We start from the raw sequence: 23,095 nt of genomic DNA, 5'->3' as shown, positions 1-23,095 counted from the left end.
TCCTGTCCCATGCCCTTTTCCCTGTGGTTAAGCATAAGAAAGCATAAGTCCATTTCTACATCACAATACTAAGAGGTACTACTGCTTATCACATTAGTATATAGGAAGGCTTATCTTCTCTAAGTCAAAACAAAGCAAAACAAAGAAAACAAAACAAAAATCATAGCAATAATAATTTGTTCCCTCTCTGAGTGTGTTGATTATCCCAAATTGTTGAGGATCTAACATTAAATTATTTACGTACTTTCTCATTTGTTGAAACATTCTAACATCCTTCCCATGTGATAGGCTTATCTCCTTGCTCCTCTCAAAACAAACCACGTAACTCTGAAATAAACACACTCTCCTAAGAACACGATGACTTACAGTATATGATCACTATGCAATTATAGGAAGGTATACAATACTAGAATAAATGTGAAAAAAGAGTTCATTAATTCTGGAGGTCTTAGTTTATTCCTAGTCTTTGGACCCTGGCCACACAATTTTTGAAAAATGTACCTTTATTCACATCTTCTGAATTTTTCTGCTGTGTTTCACTAGACCCAAATCCCTAATGTAAAAGCTCAGGGGAAATCACAGACATTGTTCAGGCACCAAGTAATGGAAATTTCATTGCCATCACATATTGGCACATTATGCATTTTAATTGCTTCCACAGTTCACAGAAATGATACAGACATAAACATACACTCAAATCCTGAAGGGTCTGGAAGGCTCTCCCTCTTTGTCCCTGAAGGTACTTCTGGTTGCCAGCAGAAAGGAGAAAGAGGACCTGGCGCGTCCAGGAGTCAAAAGTTCTTTTTCAGGATACTCTTTGCTTAACGTTCTTCTGCCTCTGTTCCCAGAGTGCTGCCAACAAATGCCAATTGTCAATCGTGAAAACAGAAAAGAACTACTTGACTAGTATAAAATGAAGCATGGTCAGCCTGAGGTGACCTCCCTGCACTCACGGCCTTGGCCACACTGTAGACAGGAATTACACAGAACTGGATGGCATGCCGATAGAGGGGCAGACTGACCTGATATCTAACAAAGAAGTAGCCAAATGTTATGGAAACTATTGCCAATAAATAAGAATTGTGAAGTGTATGTGTTTCCATAGCAACTTCTCCCGCCATGTTGAATCCCATGAGACAGTACTTATAAAAATAAACACGGCTAAGTATGTGTACAGAGTCATTCTGAATAGATAGAGAATATGAAGTACATTTTCTGGGCCCTTCTGTTCCACATTTATTGTTCCTCTTATCTTAGGAAGCCTCTTATTTATTAATTAGTCCTGGCTGTTTGCAGCATTCGTACCGGCCCCGCATATACCAATAGTTTAGTAATAACCAGCAGTCAGAAGTTACTATTTGCTAGGCACTAGGCTAAATCTTTCATCATTTCGGTACACTCTCAGATGTATCTCAGAACAGATAATTTTATTGTCTCTATTTTACAGATAAGGAAACTGAGGCAGAAAGATGTTAAATAACTTATCCAAGATTATTCAGATAAGAAAAAGCAGAAGTCTGGCAAAATCTCGATGTTGGTTCCATCTGATTCAAAAATCCATGCTTTCCATGGCTAGGTTCAGCAGCTGAGAAGCTGTTCGCTTCCTCTTAGATATTTTCACTGAAATTTAGGAGTGCTGTCTACCAGCGGTGTGTTGCCTCTGTTGAAGTGGTACTGTCCAAGGTGCAGGTATGTACCTGCTCATATTGGTGTATAATGGGGTGCCCTCTTTAGCAATTAGAGCCCTAGGTACTTCTTACTTGTTTTACTTTTGTTTATAAGTATTGATAGGGAAGAACACTAAAGGGGAAGACTGGGCAGAGAAGCATTGTCCTTGTTATCCATCTCCTGCGTCCCCATGCTGTGCCATAGTTTTTTTTTTTTTTTTAAGATTTTATTTATTTATTTGACAGAGAGAGAGAGAGAGAGAGCAGGAACACAAGCAGGAGGAGTGGGAGAGGGAGAAGCAGGCTTCCCATGGAGCAGGGAGCCCAATGTGGGGCTCAATCCCAGGACCCTGGGATCAAGACCTGAGCCAAAGGCAGACTCTTAATGACTGAGCCACCCAGGCGCCCCCTGTGCCATGGTTCTAAGAGCAGCCAAGAGAGCTCTAAGGCTAGAGCCACAGAAGTACGCCAGAGACCGCACAACAAAGTGGTCCAATAGCAGAAGCAAAACATGGTGTGCCTTTGGCACAAAAGCAAGGCTCTACCACCCTCAGCCTGAGGACTCTCCAAGAGACATTACAGAGAAAGGAAAACCCAAAGAGGACTGAGTTGCCTCTGACCTGACAGGTGGGGATGTACAGGCATGATTATTAGGGAATTAATCCGGTACACTTCTCTGGCTCTACACTCCCTTAGCGGCAGGAGTTAGCCAGGTGCAGCTAATTTAATATCTTATAATAGTACAACTGTTGAGCTTAGAAACTTGTAGGCAGATCTTTTGGAAACAAATAAAAATAAAATAAAAATGGTCATGATCTCCGAGTTGTGAGATGGGGCCCCGCGTCGGGCTCTGTGCTGGGCATGGAGCCTGCTTAAGATTCTCTCTCTCCCTCTCCCTCTGCCCCTCCCCACCTAAAAAACAGTTGAAATGTAAAATGCTAGTTCTATTCCAGTATTTATGGAGTCCATTTTCTATCATATATTCCCTCTCCTTCTGCCAGATGAGGCAGGCTTCCGGCTTCTGGGGTTCTCCAAAGTGCTCTGAGTGAGATCTAAGAAAGGGCTGGATTGTGCTTATTGTTGCCATGTTGGACTAGATGCCTCTGCATTATGTCACACTCTGAAGTATGGACCAAGATGTGCAGCAAGATGACTTGGAACATGGAAGCATCAAACACTAACACTCCAGCGGGCCTTAGAGAGCATCTAGTCTAACCTCTGCATACCCACCTTCCATTTTATGGATGAAAAACTGAGAAGGTGAAGGGACTGCTTCTAGATTGCAAAGCAAGGGAGAAGCAGATCCTAGATTGGATTGCTTGGACCTTATTTGGTTTTTCAGTCAAGAAGTTTGGGTCAAGAAAACAGACTCAGTCTAGGATTTCAATCAAGATGAGATTTAATACAGAATATTAGGTGCTTACAAAATCATTGCAAGTGCCGAGGGAGGAGAGGTCAGGGAAAATCTTCACCAGCTTTGAGAGAATCAGAAAGTTGCAGAAATTGCGGAAAACTACCAACAATGATTTCAACTGTTGGCAGTATTAAAGCACATGAGTTGTAAGAGAATGGTTGAGGCCAGTTCAAAACCTTGTATCTACTGTCTGTCAAAGCCCTCATGTCTGTCGGCCGATGCCAGAAAGAAATAATATTGTTTCTGACTCACTTTTGCTTTCTAAATTTAACATGCGTGGAGGGGAAGAATGAAGGGGAGGAAATTGGAGGGGGAGACGAACCATGAGAGACTATGGACACTGAGAAAAAAACTGAGGGTTCTAGAGGGGAGGGGGGTGGGAGGATGGGTTAGCCTGGTGATGGGTATTAAAGAGGGCACGTACTGAATGGAGCACTGGGTGATATACGCAAACAATGAATCATGGAACACTACATCAAAAACTAATGATGTAATGTATGGTGATTAACATAACATAATAATAAAAAATATATAAAATGCCAAAAATAAATAAATAAATAAATAAATAAATAAATAAATAAATTTAACATGCGTGCCTCTCATCAGCAAAATCTAATGAGGAGTACTGTCATTGAGGGAATCTGAGAAATGTAGTTTCTAGGTTTCTAGTACTTGCAATACAAGACAGAATTTAGAAAAATTGCCAACGGAAAATATAGCACAATCCTGTTGCTGTGAAACTAGTCTACTCTGAGTTACTGTTATCTTTTGGAATAAGTGTGTGATCCACTGAACCATTTCTCTCTCAAATTCACTGCTGTGGGTATTGTACATGGATATGGTTGTTGTTCGTGGTGGGGGGTGGAGAGAAGGGGAAGACTGAGGGTTAGGGCAACTGCAAAATTGTCCAAGGTTCTCGTCTGCGAGGATCATAAATATATTTTTAGAAATATAAGGAGATGGAGACTATTATCTTTACTAGAACTTTTCTCACGAAGAGTACATGATGTCAGACAAAAATCCTTATAGGTAAGAGAGTCTTAGGAGGTGAGATCCTAGGGCCCCCTAAAGGGATTGCTAAATTTCTGTTAAGATCAATAGGCAGAGTCAAAATCACCATCCAAAGACCAGTAGGAACACATCAATATTCACAAATGTATTCCTTAGGTTTATTAACTCAATGCAGCAGGGGACACCATAGCCAGGGAAACCTTGGGTAACTTAGTAAGGAACATGTGAGAGGGGCTTGTTATAGGGTGAGAGCCTGTGGTGGTTGCTTCTGAAAGGAAATCAAGGGCCACTTGTGGTGTGGATGTTGTCAAGAAATATGGGCAATTTAGTGGTTGATTATCTCAAGAATTTTGGTCCAGAGATAGCAAGATTAGAATGGGGTTAGGCCTGTCATTGATAAGCAGAAATCGAAGTGGGATGTTTAGTCATGTTTGCTGTAGCAGCTCAGCCTTGCCTATTAGAAACTTTCTTTTCTGGAGCGCCTGGGTGGCTCAGTTGTTGGGCGTCTGCCTTTGGCTCAGGTGGTGATCTCGGGGTCCTGGGATCGAGCCCCGCACCGGGCTCCCTGCTCGGCGGGAAGCCTGCTTCTCCCTCTCCCTCTCCCCCTGCTTGTGTTCCCTCTCTCACTGTGTCTCTCTCTGTCAAATAAATAAATAAAATCTCAAAAAAAAAAAGAAGGAAACTTTCTTTTCCTGTTACTGACATTTATTGTGTGGCCTCGTGTTGTGCTGGAAACATCAAAATTTGTTAGGAACATTGCTATCTGAATGCCAGCAAGACAGATGCTCATTTCTTCAGTTGTTAACTGTCTGGCTTTTGCTTTGTTAACCAGGTACACAGATTTGGAACCAGAGCTGAACTGCTCAGGAAAATAGGTGCTGATCCCCGTATCACCAGCTGTCCTGCTTCTCTGTCTTTCCTCCTAAACAACACCCATTCTGACATTTACATTAATGTTGAATAAATATGTAAGGAGTTTGCTGAGGGGCACTAAAGTATTAGACCTGCCTGGGCACTCCACACATCTCAATCCATTTATGGGAAGGGGTAGGGTTTATTAGAAACAATATACAATTTGCTTTCGGTTTTATCAGCAACCCCAAAACACTATGATAGAGAAACTAATAAATGGGATGCAGGTATTGATGAGTGCAAATGTAACTATGACAGAAACATGTGTTATGAATTCTTCTAGAAAATGAAGGATGTGTGGTCACCTTTTTTATAAAACTGTCATTGTTCCTTATGACCATATCCCTTCTGTGAGAGAAATGCTCTGTCTGCTTACCAGGGTCTGGTCCTTTGTATTGGGGTTGGGGCAGGGTAGATAAGGGCCGTAGGAGAGGTATGGCTAGAATGGCAGATCCAGAACCAAAAAGGTTGCTTCTGTTCTTTTCTGGACGCCCTGGCAAAGAGCTGGAAGGAAGTCTATCCACATATGTTCACTCCATCTTCATAGGAGGTGAAAGCAGAAGAGCTGGACAAGCTTTGGGAACTAATTAGGATTGGAGTAGCACAGTATTTTGAGTTAGATGTCCTCCTGGGAAACTCGCCTTTACCCCCAGTGAAGGAAGGAGCTGTGTATTGTGGGGGCCTTGTGTTTTTATTTGTTGAGATTCCGCTTTGTGAGAATGAGGGCACCTACAACAGAATGCTTTGTGTTAACTGTTGTTTCAAAAAAATTAGTCGCATTAGATTGGAGAGTTTCTGTTCTTTCTTGAGCAGAGTAGAAGAGAATAATTATATCTTACCAGAACTAACATTCACCTTCAATGAAATGTTCTATTCACTAAGTAGTCATCAAATATAACAATTGTAGGGAATATGTTGTTCTTGCATGAAATTTCAGTAACACTAGTCTGCTGCTGTGATTATATTCATTATGTACCTCATGTGGGTGTCATGTGACAATCATGAGGCGATGTAAATAAGCACAAGACCCACACTAAAGAATGTCAAGCTGTGGAAACAGACACCACTTTACCATTTTCCCATTAAAAGTCAGCTCTTACCAAGGTAAAAAGAGAATGAGCTCCGGAGCAAATGCATATCTGATAAACCTACTTTGCATTTACCTGTTCTAAGCTCTATTCTATAGAGAACGCATATAACTTCTCTCATCTATGAAATAACAATAATAATCCTCACATCATGGGTTTTAAATGTACAGAAACAAATCATGCATATAGACATATAACTATTTCTTTGGAATGAAATTCATATTGTTCATGAACCCATTTTGGGTTTAATAGCAAAAACTGTGTAGCCAAGGAAGTTCAGTCCTTGGTTTTAGAACAGTCTCTCTCAAATAATTATGCAGGCAATTTAAGATTTAAATTGGTCTGTTTCAAATATCAAATTTCCCTTTAGGCTCCTTCTCTTCCCTTCTCCCACCATCATCCTTCCCAGGATATCAAAGGCAAGAAAAATCTCATGTAACATCATGGTGGTGGAGACAGAGTCCACCTGTGTCCTCAGAGTCTTTACTGCCCCCCCCCACCACCGAGACGTCCTATGGCTCTTGGTCTTTTGCCTCTATGTCCACTCATTTCTGTCCATGGACCATGACATCTGTTCTAGGGGCATGCATAGGGCACAATTATTCTTCCCACAGTGATATAGATACTCCTGCTGATTGGCTCCACCATGGCTCGCTCTGCTGGTCTCCCAAGATGAGGCTTCGTCCTCCAGCAAAATCTTGTCTAAGGGCTGTCCACTCACAGTCTGCTGTAAGAAGCCTTCCCTTGTCTCAGCTATGTCCAGGCAAGAACTCTCTTCTTCACCTGTTTTCCAGGTCTATGGAAAGCTTCTGAGGCTAAGGCCTTGAAGACATCCTGAATCCTTTTCTCACTTAGGCCTTGGCCTAAAGCTTGGATTCTGAGGCTTCACGCCAAATGACTTGATGGCATGGTATAGAGGAAAGAGCACGAGGACAGAACCAGAGTGACCTGGGATCCCATCTTTACCACTTACTAGACATGATCCTGGAGAACTAAGAGAGAAATACAGATTTCCCTATATCTTTGTTACTTCTTCAGTAAACCAGATAAAATAATGCCTATTTCTTAAAGTTCCAAGAGTTAAATGAGGTATTGAAAACAAAGCATCTACTACATAGTAGATGACCAATAAATGTTAATTTTCTTTTTCTCTCTATTCTTAATCAAGTTCTATTAAAAGTTCACATTCTGCCAGATGGGGTTACTGCTCTATTCATTTAAGCATTTGTTTTTCCTTGTTGATTTTATTTCAGTTTTTAAGGAAAAGAATGCAGAATATGTTAATGAAACTGAACACATATGCCATCCTCACCCTAAGTAATGAAATCGAACACTGTTGAATGGAGCCAACCACATCTTTGAATATGGATACTTAAAAATATCCTATTAGGAGAACTGAAAATTTCTGAATTAACAACTGTTGGAAGACTGTGAGATCTGAAGAAAAGAGCATGGAAAGATGAAAATACAATTCTGGTTATAAGTTGAACTGGTAATTTATGGAACCATCTGGGACAAGTTGTTATATTTTGAACCTCCATATTTTTATTCTCTATCAGCAGAGCAAATTAAAAACAACTTACAAAATATGAGGCTATAAGTAATTAAAATAATACCTTATTTTAAGTTATTATTTTAAATATATAATATATATTATATATACTATATATACAAATATACTCTCTCTCTCTCTCTATATATATATATAGTACTAAACCATGAAGGTAGTAGAATTGTTTTTACTTTCTTATTCTGAAAGTAGAGTTTATTTAATGAATATTCTGGAACGTGTCACCGCATGCAGATATGCCAGGGTTTCTCTGGGGTGTATGAGTAGAAACAGGATTGTTAGGATATATTGTTGGGATATAGGGCATAAAATTATTTGAGGGTACCTGATGTAAGGCAGTTGTGTAGAAACCATTTGACTTCAGTAAACTTAAATTCGGCAATCATGCTAAATTTTTATTAATTCTACTGATAAATATAATTAAAATCACTCTCTAGAAATGTTTATGTATGTGATACCTGCAGAAATGGTATCATTTTTGTCTTCTTCATTCCTCTCAGTGCAGTCCATTCTTTGTACTAGTACCTGTTCAGGAGAGAATGGGCCAGGTGGGGAGGGATAAACACCTCTCTAGACAAGATGGGTCACAGGGTATTTGGTGGCCAAGGCCCTCAAGGGGGCAGTAAAGGACTAGCTGTTTAGTGTCCACCAGCAGAAGTAATCAGTCCTTAAAGATTTGTCACATGGTTCCCAGGGGGTAAATTAAACACAGAAGGTGGGAAGGAGACAAAAAGGAATTATTTGGAATTCAGTCTAAATAGGATCAGGAACCTGGAACAGAAACCAACCATATGATGACCATCAAATGGGGAAAAATGCAGAAAGTCTGTAAAAAGAAAGGCAAGAGGGTTCTAAAACATATGTATAAGACTCAGAATTCAAGTTGGTCAAGAGGTAAGGTCTAGGTAAGGTCGAGGTCAGGTTCATGTTTTGAAGAAAGAGAGTCCGGCTCAGATTATGGCAAAACAAGAAGCAGGACTCTCAGCACGGGGACAAAACCAACTATGGTCTGGGTCAAATTACTCTAAAGCTTTGCTGAATTTCTTTCTTTTTTCTTTTTTTTTTTAAAGATTTTATTTATTTACTTATTTAGAGAGAGAGAGCATGTGCACGCACGTAAGCTGGGTGAGGGACAGAAGGAGAGGGAGAGAGAGAATCTCAAATAGACTCCACGCTGATTGCAGAGCCAGACGTGGTGCTTGATCTCACAACCCTGAGATCATGACCTGAGCCAAAAATCAAGAGTTGGATGCTTAACCAACTGAGCCACCCAGGCACCCTAGCTTTGCTGATTTTCTAAAAATTGCATTGCAGTGTATTTATGAATATAAGACAAAATCTTAAGTAAAATATTAGCAAACAGAATCAGCATCACCTTAAAAAACAATGATAATACATCATGACCAAATAGGGTTTATTCCAGAAATACGTAAGTATAGTTTAATACTAAGAAATAAATGTATTATAAGGAAGACTAACATTGTATATAAGAAATATATATGCTCTTCCCCACTGATCTGAAAATGACTTTTAACAAAATCCAACACCCAGTCTTGATAACAACACTTAACAAAATGAATAATTTCTTAACATGATAATATCTTACTTAATATGTATTATCCACTACAGTTTAATAAGTGGATAAAGTAGAGGCATGAAATTTTGAGAAGTAATAAAATTATTACTATTTCTAGATATTTTGACTTGAAGGTGGTAATTCTGAAAGATTCAACTGAAAAAGTACTACACATAATGAGAGACTTCAAAAAGAAGTTGTGGAATAAAAATGTGCAAAAATTAATATCCTTCTGAAATACAACTAACAAATAACTGAAAGATATAACGGAAGAAAATCTCACCTACAATAGCAACAAGATGATTAAACACTTAGGAACAAATTTAAAAAGAAATGTATAAAACCTTTATAAGAAACATTAACACATTTCTGAAGAACACACACACATGCACACAAGCACACAAGATTTTTAGTATATGTACTATTATTTTGAATAGAAAGATTCAAAATTGTAAAGATTTCAGTTCTACCTAAAGTAGTATATACATTCAGTGTGGTTCCCATTAAAATACTGAGTGTAAAACTTTGACTTGCAAATGAAGTTTGTCTTGACAAATAGGATAATGGCTTCTCAAATTTTTCCTCTCTCTACTGACTCAGAACTCGGGTTAAATGATCATGAGTCAGGGCGCCTGGGTGGCTCAGTCATTAAGCGTCTGTCTTTGGCTCAGGTCATGGTCCCAGGGTGCTGGGATCGAGCCCCACATAGGGCTCCCTGCTCGGTGGGAAGCCTGCTTCTCCCTCTCCCACTCCCCCTGCTTGTGTTCCCTCTCTTGCTGTGTCTCTCTCTGTCAAATAAATAAAATCTTTAAAAAGAAAAAAAAATAAAATGATCATGAGGCAAGAAGATGAGCATATCTCTACTGAAGGATGAAAAAAGAAAGAAGGTGAGGGAAAGAGAGAGAGGAAGAAAAGGAATGAGGAAGGAAAAAAACATATGGATCCTACAGCTCATACAAAAAATGAAGCAAGAAAAAATAGCCAGGATATCTCTTAGATGAGCAATGAAAATATCAGATACTAAAATACATTATAAAGCCTCAATAATTTCCATAGTGTGACATGTAAATAGAATGGTACACGGAATAGAATATAAAATTCATGAATAGACCCAAATAAATATAAGGAATTAGTATATAATAGAGATGGCAAACAAAATCAGTGAGATAGGATGAACTTTTAAATAAATGCTGTTGAGACATTTGGCTGGATTATGGTAAAACAAAGTCCCTAGGAGCAGTTACCTTTTAAAGTGATATTTCTTAAAATGTGTTCCTAAGGTCATCTTACCAGAAAAATCAGTTACAGGGTGCCTGGGTGGCTCAGTCCATTAAGCATCTGATTCTTGATTTTAGCTCAGGTCATGATCTCAGGGTCATGAGATTGAACCCCACATAAGTCTCCATGCTGAGAATGGAGCCTGCTTAAGATTCTCTCTTGTTCTCTCTCTCTCTCCCCCTCTCTCTCTCTTTCTCAAAAAAAAAAAAAAAAATCAGTTACATAGTTACATATTGAAATATAAATTCCAAGGCTCAGTTTGAATCATCCACTGAATTAAAAACTTAAGGTAGCTCCTGAGAACTTGCATATTACCAAGTTTCCCAGGTGATTCTGATGGACACCAGTTTGGGAACTTCTCCTTTAAGCCATCTCTCCTGGGTGATTGTATCTCTCCTAATAACTCAACTCTCCCTGCTTTTTTTTCAAGTTTGGTCTATAGTTTTTGCCACTACATCTAGGCAATTGAAAGCAATTGAAAGGGCATTGAAGGCCTTGCCTATGCTTTTTGACTGAAATATATAAAATCCTCCTTCAAAACCTTAGTTTAGTTGAGATAAGGCTGGAATTTCTTTAAAGAAATGTTCAGTAGAAAATAAAACAAATGCAAAGTTATACAAATGGATTTGGTTACCTAGTTCTGATTTATTATTCTCACTTTTCTGGAGTTGAGCCTCAGAATGACTAGGGCTGGTAAAATGCAGGTGTTGTACCCCTGTAAATGCAGATGTTGCTCAAGGCTTGCTCTGGATCCCTCTACTCTTCTTCTAGGACTTCACAATTCTTTCCTATGTGGTAGATGACTCATGAATTTGTATCTGCGGCCCAGATATCTCCTCTCAGTTCCTGATACTATGCACAACTATTTGACATACTCTCTTTTATAGCTCTAATGTAACTCAAACTCAACATTTTCAAAACTGAATTATTTATCCCTCACCCAGAACTATCCTCCCCACCTCCATCCAACCTGTCTCATTTTAGTGTTCCCTGTTTGGGGCAAGAAGATCACCATCCAACCAGTTAGGTAAGCCCAAAATGCTGGATTTATTCTTGACACCACCCTTTCCTTCACTTCCCAAATTTAATCCATATTAAAGTCTTGTCAATTTTCCCACTTAAATATCTCTCAAATTCATCCACTTATCTCTACTTTTTCAATGCCCTCAGTCTAAGTTCCCATAAGCATAAGAGTCTCCTAATTTGTCTCTTTGCTTCCATTAAACAGGTGAGGTAAACGAAGACAAATGGATCATATTCTAGGGGCACCTCAACCCAGTTAATAACATCCTTTAGTTCACTATTGCTCTTGGGATAAAAACAAATATCCCTTAATGTGGCCTAAGAGGTCCTGTAAGTGCTGTCCTTACCTATCCCTTCAGTTTCCTCTCCATTTCTTCCTTCATCCTCTTTGCTTTAGCAACACAGCTCTGTTCTCAGGGCCTCCTGCTAACCATGCTCTCTCCCAGCTCAGATCGTGTTCCCTTGTCAGTTCCTCCACTTGGAATTCTCTTTACTCCCTCTTGACCTACTTAGCTCTTATTCATCCTTCCATATCTTAGCTCTGTAGTCACTTCCCTGGAGAAACTTTTCCAGAGTTTTCTGACCTGGTTAAATTCCCCTTTTATACTCTCTCATTGCATCACGTCCCCCCATCTTTGGCACTTCTCACCCACGGACTTTTAACATTTACTTGTATGCTTTTGGTTTTCATGATTGTCTCAGCCACTAGAGTGTAAGCTTCCAAGGACAGGGACCATGAATGCTTTACTCACCCCTGCATCTTAGCATCGAGCGCAGCGACTGCGTCAGAGAATGGACTCCTTGAAAATATTGATTGAATGAATGAATAAACTCATTCCCAGTTCCTTTAATGTTGTCCAGGGTGGATATTAGACTGAATTTTGGGCAAAGATGTTCAACAAGACAAATAATAACAGCTAACATATATTGAGAGTATTTTACATACCTGTATATTACTGTCATGCACATTACATACATTATCTCAATTTGCTTTCATACATCCTTGAAAAGTAAATGTCATAATTTTTCTTATTTTAAAGATGAGGAAATAGGACTACAGAGTTTAAATAACTTGTCGAAAGTCATTCAGTTTGGAAGTGGCCAATTTGAAATTCAGTCCTAAGTCTTCTCTGACTCTACAGCTCTTAACCACTAAGACATACAGCTGCAACCTTCCAGCTTAAGATTTGTTTGGGCTGACCTCACTTCCATGTTTGGTGGGATTATGTCTTTCTAGAAATTTCCTACTTTTTTCTCCTCTAGCTTGTGTGTTTCTAGATCATCTTCTCTGGATCCAACTGGGCTGTACTTCTTTGCAGATGCCTGGACCCTCTTACATCCCTGCCTTGTACCCTGGACCCCAAACTGCAGGATGATGAAGAGACTTATCTGGCCTCCTCTAAGTCTTAGGCATCTTGCTTTTATTTTGTAGTTGGTACCTTCATCTCGTCTGGGCAATTCTAAATAACTGGAAATCCAATATCTACCTCTAACCCATTTGTTTTTTAGTCAATTTTAGTCCAGAGCAGTCATCCTCTACTAGAATTTGAATTTATCTTACCTAACATTTAAGTTCTGTTTCACTGAGCAGCCATATAGCCTTGATGGCAGACCCCCTCTTTCCCTGGAACCTACATGTTCCAAATAATTTCCCTCTAAAGACCTGAAGTAGATTCTCTATGTCTTCCTAATTTGAAGCTCACTTGTTTTAGAAATGCCAACAAGGCAGGGTGTCTGGATAACCCAGTCGGTTAAGCATCTGACTCTTGATTTCGGCTCAAGTCATGATCTCAGGGTTGTGAGACTGAGTCCCGCAGTGGGCTCTGGGTTCAGTGTGGAGTCTGCTTGTCCTCTCCCTCTGCCTTCCCTCATGCTCCTCTCCCCGCTTGTGCATGCACGCGCTCTCTCTCTCTCTAAAATAAATACATAAATCTTTAAAAAAAGAAAGAAAGAAAGAAAGAAATGCCAACAAGGTTTCTACTCTCTGAGGAAATTTTCTGGATCTCAGTTTGTGTAGGGAACAGAGTTAATTAATAGACCATGTGTCCAACAACCTTGCTTTGAGATTATTCACCTGTACAATGTTCTCTTTGATGGTACATTGCTACCTATGGACGTGGTTTCATAGAATGTCACAATTACTCAAAATTCTGTAAGTCTTGCAGAGCAATAACAAATTAATTCCTAGCCTGGAATATGGGTTATTTTCTCAATGTATTCAATAAGTTTCATCATTGGGTAGATAAACTGACTCATTCATATTGTGCTACAGACAATTGATAATATTCCTGCCAATGTAATATTCAGTTGTAGCAAATACTTTGAGCAAAGGAGATAACTTCAAATATCAGTTATCAAGAAGTGATTTATTAGAACATTCATATTACTTTTTGTGGGATGAAATTGCCCAACTATTGACTTGAAACTCTCAATCATTCCATTAAAAACTGTTTTATACAGGGGCACCTGGGTGGCTTAGTCATTAACGGTCTGCCTTGAGCTCAGGTCATGATCCCAGGGTCCTGAGATTGCCCCGCATCGGGCTCCCTGCTCTGTGGGAAGCCTGCTTCTCCCTCTCCCACTCCCCCTGCTTGTGTTCCCTCTCTCACTGTGTCTCTCTCTGTCAAATAAATAAAAATTAAAACTTTAAAAAAAACTGTTTTATACATATAGCCTTCAAAATCTCAGGTGAGTTTATTGAGCAAGTACTTTGTGTGAGGCACTATAATAAATGATTTACATGTTTTTGGAGGGAAGTCATTAAAGCAACTTTCCTATGATCTATTCACTTTTTTTACCGTGTGGGGTATGGTGGAGTTGAAAGACTCCTAGGAAAAAGAAGGTTGTTCACTGATTTGGTCCCCTTGCCAATGGGTTCCTGACAAATAGACTGGTGCTATTTAGCTAGGAGGAAGAGTCCTTAACTATAACATGTTCTCAGTAGTATTTCCTTGCCTAAAGGATCTTTTTTAAAGTAAATATACCCAGAATCTCTAGATCTATGAAACTTCTCCTTGGACAATGTCTTTAGCATATAAAATGAAGACATTTTATAACTTAAATGCTCCTTATTGCATTACATAAAAAAACTCACAAATCCTGACTTGGAGACCTCTGTTATTCTGGGAGGAAGCACAGGTTTGGAGAGGGAAAAAGGACCTAGGGACCACACAGTCCACCTGGGACCTCTCTTTGCTTTTTCTGTGCCTCTTTATTCCCTTTATTCTTGAAATGATTAGCATATCTTGATATTAGATAATATTTCTTGTACATGTGAGTTGGATTGGACAGTTTGATTCTGTATGGTAGCACACTTATACTATTTAATTCCCAAACCTCTGAGTTGGGTATTATTTATTCCATTTTGTAAATAAAGAGATAGAAACTTAGAAAAGTTAAAAAAAACTACCTAAAGTTACACAGCTACTTAATGGGAGTACACACTCCTGTCCATTTGTTTCTAAAATCCTCATTCTTTCTAGTACAGCTTTTATTAGTTTAAGTACATTGTTGGTTTCAGTTTGAAATGTCATAGTCTCTGGAAAGAAGCCAGATGATTCAAAAGTAGAGATGTGGGACCTTGAAGCAATGTTCATTGCCGAGTTGTTTCTGCCATGTTTGTGCTACTGTGGCAGTGACTAGAAGCTGAGTTTTAAGCTGGGTTTTACCGACCGCATTTGTGAGTGTGTGATGAAACAATACATAGTAAAACCTCAAGTGGCTGTCTCAGCAAGTATGTTTAATCATGTGAGACGGTAATAAAGAATCAATGGCCTGTGCAGAAGAAAGATGCCCTCTCTGAAACCAATAGTGACTTAACAACCTTAATGGGTGTTGAAAGCATCTGAAGCAGAGATCCGATCTAGATGGGAAAGCCATCCCAGAACAAAACAGGCAGCAAGGATTTTGGAGAGAAGTTCCAGCATTTGTGCAATCCTGCACTATGATATGAAAAAAAAAGTTATATACATATAGCCAAGAAGGAGAGATCTTCTAATATGTGAACTCTGAGCAGTGATAGTTAGAAGGACTAGAGACACTCTACAAATGAGATAAAATTGATAGTTTTAGTGCAAGTACATGGAAGATTAACTGCAAATTATGAGGAACAAGGAGGACTATAAAAAGGAAATGGTCTAAAGAAAACCAGATTCTAGTGCTAAGAAGAACAGGAACAGACAATTCTCAAAAGAGGAAATGAAAATGGGTAACAAAATATGGAAAAATCAAACCTTCCTAATAATTACCAAATTATCAACTATTTTTTAAAAAGGAAAATAATCAGCTTTGCTCTTCAGGAGGTAAAATTCACAGTGGGAATTTAGCTCCTGGGGGGTTGTTTAAATAGGTACCACCTTTCTGGAAATCAAGTTGGAAATGGGTATTAAGAGCCTTAAACATGTTTATATTTTTTGATTGAGTAAATTTGGTATGAATTTATCTGAAAGAATAAAATTGTATACCAGGATATGCACTGTTATTTATTTCTGATAGTAAAAAACTGGAAAACAGCTTAAAGGAACAATAAAAATTATTAAATATAATCATATGGCAAAAACATATAATATAGGCATTAAAGATTATATTCTCCTTAATAAAGCATGGAAATGTACCCAGTGTATTATTTTTATAATAAAAATGGTACTGTACAAAAATATTCTGGTGGCCAAAATGGGCAGGCTGGAAATCCAATTAAAAAAAAAAAGCCTCTTCTAGAATTCCTTTTGGGCAATAACTCTTCCAAGACTGCCTTTCTAAAGAATGTTCTGGTTGCCAAAAGAGACAAGGTGGATCATGCAGCTGGAACTAAGATTTAGAAAAGAGTAACATCCAGAACTTATAAGATTATTTAGTAAATGAGACTTTCTAATAAAGCACAATCTAGAAATGCTTCTTTGGGTAGGGAAGGCAAAGGGAATAGATCAGGTACTGAAACTTTCATTTAGGAAAATGATTTTAGGGGTGCCTGGGTGGCTCAGTCGGTTAAGCGTCTGCCTTGGGCTCGGGTCGTGATCCCGGGGTTGTGGGATCGAGCCCCGCATCAGGCTCCTTGCTGAGCGGGGAGCTTGCTTCTCCCTCTCCCTCTGCAGCTCCCACTGCTTATTCTCTCTCTCTGTCAAATAAATAAATAAAATCTTTAAAAAAAAAAAGAAAATGACTTTATTAATAATGGCAACAACAAAATACTGAACTCCCATATGACAGTAATTGTAATTCAGATATCCATTGATTTAGAAAATGCATGGTAACAAACAGTTTCATGAATTCAGTAATACTTTCAATGACTGGCAATTTGTCCATTGCAATGACATCTATATACATTTGAAAGATAGATGCTTACATTTGCGTGAAACACTCTGCTAATTCAATCCATAATCAAAGCTTGGAAAGGTATATGAATTCACAGATTCCTTGCAATAATTCCATGACCCCCTAGAGGAAATGGGAATCCTTGTGTAGATTTGGGACAAGATAAACTACTAAAAGTCTCTTTGCTCCCTTCTATTAGAAGCACACTAGATTTACTCAGCCATCAGAAAGGATGAATACCCACCATTTGCACTGACAGGGATGGAACTGGAGGGGATTATGCTAAGTGAAATAAATCAAGCAGAGAAAGACAATTATCATGTGGTTTCATTCATATGTGGAACATAAGGAATAGCACAGAGGACCATAGGGGAAGGGAGGGAAAACTGAAGGAGAAGAAATCAGAGAGGGAGACAAACCATGAGAGACTATGGACTCTGGGAAACAAACAGGGTTTTAGAAGGGAGAGGATGGGGGGATGGGGTAGCCCGGTGATGGGAACTGGGGAGGGCACATGTTGTAATGAGCACTGGGTGTTATACACAACTAATGAATCATTGAACACTACATCAAAAACTAATGATGTACTGTATGATGGCTAACTGAACATAAGAAAAAAATAAAGTTCAGGAATATAGGAAATAAGTGGGAAAAAAGATAATTTAATCAGAGTTGATGCATAGGGAATGGCACAGTTTCTGATATCAGCAGAATATCAGGAGAATAAGCTTTGGCAGCTAATGTGGTGACTAATCATTTTAGTTGCTCTGCAGCTCTCTTCTCATCTAATGAATTAACGACACTGCTCGCTTCTGATAAAGGGGAAAGGAGAAGGTCAGATATAGCCTTGGACTAAGAACTTATCTGAAGTACTATAGATGTTTTTTTTTTAACTCACAGAAGGCACACTCATCTTAAATGAATAAGCTTTTGATTTGTGAAAACCAGTTTTAAAAAGAAGTGATTATATTTTGAAATCCAGAGGGACCTGGCTTAAAAAACCAAGCCAAAGCTTGGAGAACTAGCTAAAGCACAGAGTTCATAAAAATTAAACGTAACATAGGAAGAAATGAAGGACATGTATGAGTAGTTTCTGGCACAGAAATGTCAAGAGAAAAAATACCACCGTCTTGCTGGGCTACAGGGAGGAGCCTAAAGAGAAAGAAAGAGGGAATATATTTGTCTGCTTGGGCTGCCATAACAAAAAGCCAGAGACTAGGTGGCTTAAACTATAGACCTTCATTTTCTTACAGTCCTGGAGGCTGGAAGGATAAGATCAAGGTGCTAGCAGAGTTGGTTTCTGGTGAGGACCCTTCCTGGCTTGCAGACGGCCACTTTCTCATTGTGTCCTCATATGTCCTATTGGATGATGGCCTCGGTCTTATGAACTCATTTAACCATAATTGCTTCCTTAAAGACCCTATCCCCAAATATAGTCCCTTTAGGGTTCAGCCTTCAACATATGAATCTTGAGGGGATACAGTTCAGACCATAACAAGAGGAGAAGAGAAAAAGAATTCGTTGCAGATGGAGTCCCTCTATATTTCTCATCCAAGAGAAAACCTGAAGTCAGGTGTTGAGGCCATCAGATAATGATTCAAGGATGTAACTGAAGACAGATTAAGCATGTGGGTAATCAATCAATCATGTCTATGTGATGGAGCCCCAGCTCTGGACGCAGAGAACTGGGTGAGATTCCCTGGTTGGCAATACTCCATGCATATTGTCAACACACCAATGCTGGGAAACTAATATGTCCTGATTGCACAGAGAGAGAACAATGGAAACCCCACAGCTTACTTACCAGAGTCCACTCTTCCCTTGGCTAACTTTAATCTGTATCCCTTCCTTGTCATAAACCATAGCTGTAATATAAATGCTTACAGTGAGTTTTGCGAGTCCTTCTAGTGAATTACCAATCTTGAGGGTTGTTTGGGGAACCTTCTGAACTTGTTGGTGTCAGAAGAGAGGGTGGTCTATTGCAGGGACCGTGTGCACCCTTTAACTTCGCATTAGTCTAACTGATGTAGAGGACACCAGAGAATGATACAGATTAGTAGTGGAGGCAGAATTTTCACAATTCAAAATTTTAAGTCTCAAAGAATTGGCTCTTGTGCTTACAAGAGTGTGTTAACTAGAATCTCAATATTTGTGCCTCTGCCATTGTAAAACTTCTGAAATCTCCCTGGTCCCTCAATAAAAAGCAAAAATAAATACAAAACCTTTTTTTCTGTTTACACAGTTGTTGCTAATGTTTGGTCAGACCACCTGGTGTATGTTGGCCAAGGAAGAACAAAGCCAGATTCCTTCTATTGCTTTTCAAGTTCTCCTGGTAAAGGGAGTGGAGACGCATTCCACCTTGAGGTGGAATTTGACACACGAAGTCACTAGCGGCAAGCAGTGGAAGTTAAACTTCAAAAATGGGAGAAGAGAGTCCATGTCTTATTTTGAGCTTAGCTTTTATGATAAGATCAAGATAATTATTTAAAGATTATAGTGTTCCATTTATTATAAATTCCAAAATAATTTTAAAATTAGTATTACAGTTGCAACTCTTCCTAGGGAAGAGTTTAAATATATTCTTTTGTTCTCCTTAGAACAGTAATTTTTGTATATCTTTCTCTCTCTAAATTAATGGCCTAATTTTCACATCCCTCCACATTCTAACAAGTTATATATATATATATATATATATATTCAGACCAGGAATAGGCTATATATATATATATATATATACACACATATATACGCTTAGTCTTGCTAAAAGTAAATAATATTAGCATCAGGCTAAATTATGAATTGTGATAGCATAGTTTTGGGTGAAAACCTTTATTTACTCATCTTCCCATGTAGTAATGAAAAACAGTGGAGATAGAAAAATAAGAGACCAGAGATTATTATAATTATAAAAATAAACACCAATAAAATGTATGAAACGTGATAACGGTGGACAGAAGAGTAAGATTTAAGACTTATCAGCTCATGTTTCATATCAGGGAATGGTAGCCAGACAGAGTTCAGGTACATAGCTCTGGAAGTGAGTATTAGCCCACTATACTCACTCGTCTTCATCCTATCATTAATCTAAGTTAGACCAAAGATTGACTAAGAGCTGACAGCATTCAAAGATATTATCTATGAAAGACAAGTGCTAGTTATTTTATAATAATAATGGTAATAAAATACTAATAGCTGATGTTGCCAAGCATTGTGCTGTATGCTTTTTTTTTTTTTTAAGATTTATTTATTTATTTGAGGGCGTGTGTGAGCATGCAGGTGAGGGAGGGGGCAGAGGGAGAGAGGTCTTAAGCAGACTTCACGCTCAGCATGGAGCTTAACACTGGCTGGATCTCACAATCCTGAAATCAATACCTGAACTGAAAGCAAGAGTCCATCACTCAACTGACTGGGCCACCCAGCCCCTGTGCTGTATGCTTTTTGAGGATTATCTCATAAATATTTGTCAATTCAAATCAATCTAATGATAGAGCCTGTCCTTTTAAATATGGTGTATACATTCTTAGGATCATGAATAATATTTGATAAGGATATCATGATTTAATTTATAAAGCTCTTTTACTTTTATTATCTCATTCAATTTTTATAGCTTGTCATAAAGACTATCTCTCTCATCATTTAATCTTTGACTTTAGAGATTTTAATTTTTGAATTAGTCTAAGGTTGTAACTGGCAGAGGGGAACTTGAATCCAGATCTTCAAAATCAATTTAAAGTCCATTTTCATTGCATCAGAGCTGTCTTTTCATGTGACTAAAAGTCAGGACAATATTAATTGGTTCAGAATTAGTATAGGTAAAGCTCAAGATGTTTTAAATATGTAAATCAATGAGTTAACAAGCCCCAAATAAATAAGATTCCACTAGTCACTGTTCCTTATGCTTTCTGAATTTTTCTAATCTTCATTTGGGTCCCCAGTGAAAAGAGTCAATAGGAAAATGGAAACAATCACCTAAACCAGGAATTGGCAAACTTTTTCTGTAATGAACTGGCTAGTTATTTGGTTAGGCTTTGTGGACCGTTAGGTCCGTTGCAATGGAGACTGGAGACCTAATGGTCCACAAAGCGTGGAGGCAGCACAGATAATATGTAAATGAATTGGCATGACTATATTCCAATAAAACTTTATTTATAAAATCAGGCAGCTAGCAGCATTCAACTCTCTGTGCATAGTCTGCCAACCCCTCAGAGATAAGAGGCTGAAAATAATCTTGAGTGGTCTCAGTTGTGGTCCTTAATCACCCACAGCATGTTCCTGAGAAATATAACTTTTTTTTACTGCTGTCACAGAAAGACTGAATTCAAATAAAACTTAAATGGCCAAACTTTTGTAATATAAACTACCAATTCTGGGGGGAAAATATCTTATAAATAGAGAGCTAAATTACTTGGTTTTAAAAATTAAACTTCTGCTACAGAATATGCCCCTAAAAATTAACTAGCACATATTATGTTCATCCTACTTCTCTTTTTGCTTTCTCCTGTGATCTAAATTTTTCTAATGCTTATATTTGCTTTGGCTTGGCATATTCTAAACTGACTTAGTAACCAACCACACTCTGTCCATTTCAATTCTAATCTGGCTCCTCATCAAGACTCTAATGAGCCACTCACATTATTTTTCAGTAACTGCCCTCAAACTCTCCCTGTTTTCAAATTCTCTCTCCCTGACTCATTATCGGCCACTTAAAGGGAGGATGCCCTGCTCTGCAGCCAGGCATAAGAACCGCTACATCCCTCAAGATACCATGTGCTGAGTTGTAGTAGATGATACTGTATTTCTTTCTAATGTATAATGTATCCCATTTCCTCTATTGGACTGTAAGCTAGTTGAGGGCAGGACCCATTTCTATCTTTATATGACAGAGACCAGGATAGTCTTATTCAATAATTATTTGTTGAATGAATGGTTGGGTTGAATTTAGAGAGACCTTATCAGTGAGGTTTTTCTGATTATAAGGGAATAAAAAAACATGAGATTGTGGATGAGAACAAAAGACAGCAATAGCTAACAGACAAGATGGATTCCCTCATGTCAAAGGAGTGAAACTAAAACGTTAATCAGGCTGAATGACTCTGAGGAATAAAACCAGTCAGCGCAGTCTGAGGTGACAAGCTTGAACAAAATTCAGCAAAACTCGCAGAAAGACCCCGCAACACATCTTACCAGAAGAGCAGCTGCCACATCCTGAAACTGCTACCAGAAATAGCGAATTGTATCCTGCTTGTCACTCTGCTCCTGAAGTTTGCAGTTTGGGACCTGGGTCTGACAAATCTCCATAAAGGGCACAGAACTTGTGGTTTTTGCCTATTTTACCCAGAGCCTAAATCTTCCCCTTAGGAGTGTACTTTCAATTTGTAGCCAAAGGCTCAATCTCCCTAGTTTGCTATCTGCACGGCAATAAAGCTGTCCCTTGCCTCTGACCAAATCTTTGCATTCCAGGAATTTTTGTTGACTTGGAGAATGCTTTTAAAAGAATAGACAAGTATTTTAGTATGTTCTATGTCCTCAGCACAGGAAAATGAATTGGGTCAATCAGTGTAGGCATAATTTTATTAAAGGAGTCATAAGAAACATTGATTTGACTCTAAGAAAAATTTTTTTAATGGAATTAGAGTTCTAAGCCTAGAAAAATGCTGAGAATAAAGAATAAACATGATGTGATCCCCATGGTTCTTCCAGGATAATGTTTCTAGGGTAAAATTATATGAAACATTAAGCTGCATTTTCAATTGTTGCTGGATAAGAAGTGTTTATTAAATCACTCAACAAATATTTATTTAAAAGTACTATGCTCCAGAGACTGTTTAGGTATTTAAAAAGATAAATAAGGACAGTATGTTGTGAAGGATACCAAAATATGTCACCCTAAAATATGCCTACTTGGCATATGGATTATTTTGAGCTAAAGTCCACTGAGAAGCTGCAGATGCAAGAAAAGCACAGGGCACAAGTTTTCCTTTTGTAAAGGAAATTTACATTTATAAAAGAAATTTCCATTTGTAAAGGTGCCTCTCTCTCCCCTACTTGGAAGAGGAGGATTCTTAACAACTCTTATCAATGGAGAATACATTGACTGAAATCTGCATAATGAACCTCATTTAAAAACCCTTGTTTTCCATACCTTTCTTAGTTACCTTCCGATAACACAGTCTCCTCCATTCAGAAGCCCCAAAGGCCCTTTCCATTGTTTTGGTGTAAGATGGTAGATAGCCCAAGGTTCAACTA

At 38.5% G+C, this 23,095-nt stretch overlaps 2 long non-coding RNA genes across 2 annotated transcripts in view; both read right to left on the bottom strand.

The window, feature by feature from the left end:
• The window catches only part of LOC144382143 (uncharacterized), a 242,264-nt gene that overhangs the window by 192,816 nt on the left and 26,353 nt on the right, over window positions 1-23,095 (bottom strand). The gene's annotated exons all lie outside the window — the stretch shown is intronic.
• Window positions 627-22,139, bottom strand: LOC144382142 (uncharacterized). The gene is made up of 2 exons (XR_013448572.1): window positions 22,034-22,139; window positions 627-852 (listed from the first exon to the last, which is right to left on the bottom strand). It is a non-coding gene; the product is annotated as an uncharacterized LOC144382142 (long non-coding RNA).

This window comes from Halichoerus grypus, chromosome 6 (genome assembly GCF_964656455.1).
Source record: "Halichoerus grypus chromosome 6, mHalGry1.hap1.1, whole genome shotgun sequence".
NCBI lineage: Eukaryota > Metazoa > Chordata > Mammalia > Carnivora > Phocidae > Halichoerus > Halichoerus grypus.
Note: the sequence above shows the minus strand (reverse complement) of the source record. Positions and strands in the feature narration are given on the sequence as shown.